We start from the raw sequence: 5674 nt of genomic DNA on the forward strand, positions 1-5674 counted from the left end.
ATCAAATTTGATATACTCTGTGTGGTGCAACATGCTGATGTGTAGTAGTAACACTCAACTGAGCTTCAAAGGAAATGAGTTTTCTAGGCTGGAGTTACACATTACAGGCCTGATCCTGACAACACACTGAGCATTTCCTGAGAGCTTTCGTGTGCCCTGAGCCCTCACTGAATTCAGAGACAGCTTTTGATTTCTTTTGGTGCTGGATTATGATCAGAAGTAATGAGACAAAAATAAAGCGTTCTTCAAAGCAGGAGCTGAAGCTCATCTTCTTACTGAGTCCATCACACTGAGGCCCCTGTTCTTCATTAGGGCTCCAGAGTGATGAAATAATAACAATTAGGATCCTAATAACCGAGTGAATCTTGGTTGGTCTGTTCAGGCAGCCCCAGACTCACACAGTGACATCTCTTACATACCCAGCACAAGAACAAAAAGCATTTGGGACACATGCATAGGTGCTTTGGCACACTGCTGGCACACAAGTGGCTGAACACGTTCCCAAGCTTTGACTGACAGCTCTGATTAGCAGGTCTCTGTACACTGGATCAGCGAGGTCTGTTTTTCAGCAAACCCCAAGTACCAACAGTCTTAAAATTACACCTCTTTAACGCACAGGCTCTCCTATTTCCAAGCAACTAAGCCCACTGCCATGTGTGGAGGACGTGCAGGCAGCCCCTTCAGAGGCGAGCTATGGGAGGTGCTAATGTGTGACAGACGCAGCCAGCGGGTCGTGTTCTCCATCCGCTGCTGCTGAATGATTCTCACAAACCTCAGAAGTTCAGTCCAGGTGGTGTGTGCACTCTCAGATGACCAAGGCATAAAATTCCTGACTTGAACTAGCTTATCTGAAATTTCAGATATTTCTAAACTTGCACCATGAAAATAAACTGGAATGTAGTGACATCTACGAGAACCAGCCTACCCTGCACAAACTTTTTGTGGCTCCAAATACTGGAAAAGGTCCCTCTGACGTCTGTGACACAGTACAGCTGACAGTTATCCCCACTGATACCAGTTCAAACCCTGCGCATCTCTGCAAAGGGCCATGTCCAGGTCTGTCTTTGCTGCTCCAACCTCACACTTTTGCTTGAACTTGGCAGGTACCTTACAACTGCAAGGTGAAACTGAGGACTGAAATCAGCAGTGAAGCTCTCACAAGTTTTAGCACAACTAAGATTTCACATTATGATTTCCTTCTGTATGAAAAACGACCAAGGGGGGATGGAGCTCAACTTCTCACTCCCCAAACATCTGATACCAATAATACTTCTTTTACTCTGTCCAAAACTATATTTAAATTGCATTTCTGGCAGGTTTTGAGATGTATGATATAGATCTCCTGCTATCACATCAGATGTAGTTTCCTTCAGAACTGTTGAACCAGATGTAAAATGTGAGAGATGTAAAAAGTAAAATAAAAACCCTGCTCAGAGTAAAGTGTTTCTGACATGTGGCTATTATATATTGGGTTTTAGATGTATATCTCCACTCCAGCCATTTAAGAAGGTACACAGTAACGTAACTCTATTGGAGCTGATTAGTGCCAGCTACTTGTGATCAGTAGGAATTTAAAAACCAAGGGCTGCCAAACACTAACAATTTATAAACTGTATGCCAGCAATGTGCTGCAACCGAATATTCTGTAGTGCACTTAATTTCAAAGTAGAGCCATATTTAGAACACTGGTGGGGCGGGGTGGGGGGGTAGAGAGAAGCTAATATATCACGCCAGCATCTGATTTTCAGCACTTAGAACTATACATGTTCTGTTTCTTACGGACAAAGAGAACCAGAGGCACAGAGTGAAAGGAATTCTTGCAAGGTTGTCAAGCAGTTGCACAGACAACAGGTATAGTTGTAAAGTAATTCTCCCCTTTTCAAGCATAAAATTGTCTCTTACAAATCTCAGTCGCAAATGTGCATAGGTAAAGATTTGAGTTACAAATGAAGAGCACTGAAGGAGTACTTTGGCAGCAAAGGTGAGTCAAAGCACGGGCAACACCAGGGAAGAAACACCTGCACTCCCAGCACATTAACATCCTGATTGTATCCCACTCCCCACAGACCCAATGATCACTTGCATGACATTCAACACTATCTGAGGAGCAAAGGAATTTAACCAAATGTCTCCTCTTAAGAGAGAAGGGCAGTGATTCTCCTCTCACTAGTTTTATCTCTTTGTGACTCCTTTTGAGTTCAAGGAAATCACTCCTGATTTATCGTACGGAGAGGAGTATTAGTCTGAACCTATTTCATCACAAGACCACAAGCCCTCCAAAAAACAGGGTTTCCTGTCTCCCAGGGACTTGAATTTGTCCCTCCCTGGTGACTGTGTGTCTATTAACATCCCAAAGACATTATGCTGTATAGTGCCTTCAGTTATATACTGCACCATGGTCCACTCTAAATATTAATTTAACTGTGTTGTATGACCAAACCAAGAGAAAAATAAGTGGGGAGAAAAATCCATAAAGCCAGTGCATCAAATCATCAGGAATCAAAAAAAAAACCTTCTAAGAAAAAATAATCCAATGAGACAAAAATTCATGCTGATCCCAGGAGAAAGGAAATGGCTTTGTCATCTGCAGCACCTGACACAGCTCAGCAACACAGAGATGGACCCTACTGAGAAATAGACAGAGTTGAATCTGCTGTAAAGCAAAGAAGGCTTCTCCTATGATTCTTGTTCATGAATGACACCCAAGGGATATTTTTAATTTTTTTTTTACTTAGAACAACAGACATCTACAGCTTAGAAATCAAGAAAGCCTCACTGAATGGAACTGAGAAGTATAGTGAAATAAAATTTACCCATAATCCTTGTAGTTAGTTTCTATCTACCCAGCATTTTCTGTAAGCACCTAAATCCCCTTAAGTAAACACAATATAATGAAACTCTATGCTTAGCCAAGTTCCTTTGCTTTTAGGAGTTAAGGAAGCTAAAATGCAAATGAGAAGTTTGATACCCTGACTCCCTGATGCAAGACAAGGGGCAGAGAAACCAAACAAGGAGCCCCAGCATGACTGGAGAGCAAGGAATGTGATAATTCTCATCCTTGCTGATTTTAGCTAGTGCTGCTCGGATATTTTAATATCATTGTAATTTGTAATTGTTCAAACTGATGACATCTCAGTTAATGGAGCTGTAAAAATTCACAAGAGGCTCAAGGCTCAAAGGCATGCCTGTAGGATGGAGCATGGGGATTTGGGCAAGGGCAGTTGAAGTGGCATCTTTGCTTCATTCAGGCATAAATTGGGCCATTGTTTTAAAGGTCTGAGAATGCTCAGGGAGTGATTTTTATAGTGCCAACAGTCAGGAATCTTTCACACTGCCACTGGCAGGGCAACTTCAAACTCTCTCCATTGTACACAGCACACAGAATCACAGAATAGGCTGATCTGGGAGGGACCCACAAAGATCAAGTCCAACTCCTGGCCCTGCACAGGACACCCCAACAATCCCACATGTGCCTGAGATTTTGTTCAAACACTTTCTGGGGAGCCTGTTCCGGTGCTCAACCACCCTAACACGTGAACATCCTGACATTCCCACACAGCTAACATGGGAATCCCTGAGAGCAGCTTTGGAGCATTTCACCCCAGCACAGCCAGCTGAGGGGCAGCATGCTGAGAGCTCAGCAGTACCGCTGGTTCTTAACTCAGAGCCAGGAGTGTTGCACATTCTTCGGGAGCACACGTCATCCTTCGGGCGCAAGAAGAGTCGCGATACACCCTGGTTCACCCGAAGGGCCTGGGCAAAGTTGTGGAGTTAGATGCTTGTGATGACAAATGTGGAGGTTTCTCAATAGGTATTTTAATTTGGGATGCTGCTCTGAATTGCCACACCCTGGTCCTGCAAACACAATGTGAGATATGGCAAACATTTGGGAACATATGGAAATCCAGATGTTCTCTCACGTAGCACTGGAAAAGAGTAGTGCACACTATGTTCAATAGATGCCAGTTATGATCTTACACATATTTTTAGAGAAATGCTGCAATTCTTTAAAAAAAGAGAAATTGATCTTAATGGTAAGTGACATTTTAGTTCAGTCACAATTACAATCAACCAGACTTACTCTTTGCATTAGTAGCATGATATGGTCCTTAAGTTCATACAGGGTTAAGTTTGTCATCCTCAGAGATTTCTTAATGACCCTTGTTATCTAAACCCCCGCTCAGAATGGTGGCTGTGGATTATGTTTTCAATGCACATCCTCAGACATATTAGGACACGAAGTGAACCTGACAGGGAGAAGAGTATTTCCTTTCTCCTCTGAAATGCCCCAAGAGGGTTTTCTGCAGGTGACCTCTTCAGACCTTGGCCCTACATTAGAGTTATTGTCCTGAGAGAAGATTCAGTTAAAACACACAATTCATTTCATATAGTGCTCTTGAGTTTATTCTTGGTGGCAGCTAACTTGTAAAATTTTATTATGGGTTCTTTGGTTTGCTTGATGGAAAACAATTATTCTATCATCAAGTCTAAATGATATACTTTGCTAGACTACACAATTTTTTTCTATTATTATTTTCAGATAAAACGTTAATTTCTGTTTAGAAAGAAGTTCCAAATATCTATCCTAATATCTTATCAATATATTAATTCACACTTCCAATGCATGTGTTCAAGCAGGTCTGTTATCCTAAAACAAGACTTATGGCTTCTGAATACAAGCTGTTGACTAAAATAATAATACCAACCATAATCATAACAATAATAATAACAATTTTATTTTTATTTTTATTTTTATTTTTATTTTTATTTTTATTATAGCAATGTGCCGGTGTTTCTTATGAGAGCAGAGCTGGCTGTTGTAGGCAAATACACAAATGCTTGGTAAGAGTTCACCTGTGCCTGAAACTGCCTACACTGTCACCAGACAGAAAGACACAAAGCAGCAGAGTCCTACCCTGGGAAGTGCAGCTGCAGCACAGAAAAATAAGCAAGTCCTGCCCAAATAAACGGGCGGTCTCTGAGAGGCAGCTGTCCCCAGAGCCCTGCTTGGCCCCAGCAGCAGCAGGGACCTGTTGGAGCCCTGCTTTTGCAGCCCTGCTCTCCGGCCAGGCTCCCAGAGCTGCCCTGTCCAGCAGTGACTCAGGTGCCTCTGCTCTCCATTACCCACGGCAGGTGTACCCCAAGCAACTCAGAGGGTTTAAGAAGGGCTTTGCTGCCACCTAGAACCGAGACTACTAAATCCCAGCTGGGAAGAGGAGCTCTAAGCCTGCTCAGGTGTGGGGCTCTCAGTCAGTGGAATTTTCTCCACAGCAGGCCTGGCATTTACTTGGGGGGAAATGTCAATGACAGCAGAGCTAAGCCCATACAATTTATTTACAAGCGTGTTTTGAGATGATTGTGGAGTGTAACTGACCTTGGAATACATTCCTCTATGAGGACTTTGGCAGGGAGCTATTTTTATGCTACCATAAAATTTCCAGTGCTGTGACCCCACCCTGGTTTCGTGCCATGGCCTTATGCCTGCTCAGAGTGACAAGCCCCAGCCGAGGCAAGAAGCCACAGCCACCCTCTCTTCTGCCCAAGCCTTCTCTAAGAAAGAGAAGTAAAAGTGGATAATGAATGTATCTGAAACCTCTTAAAACTTCACCAGGATTAGAGAAAAGAACCCACCCATCTACGAAATGGAGCAGGTGCACTCACCTTGTAACTAATG

This window comes from Anomalospiza imberbis, chromosome 12 (genome assembly GCF_031753505.1).
Source record: "Anomalospiza imberbis isolate Cuckoo-Finch-1a 21T00152 chromosome 12, ASM3175350v1, whole genome shotgun sequence".
NCBI classification, from domain to species: domain Eukaryota; kingdom Metazoa; phylum Chordata; class Aves; order Passeriformes; family Viduidae; genus Anomalospiza; species Anomalospiza imberbis.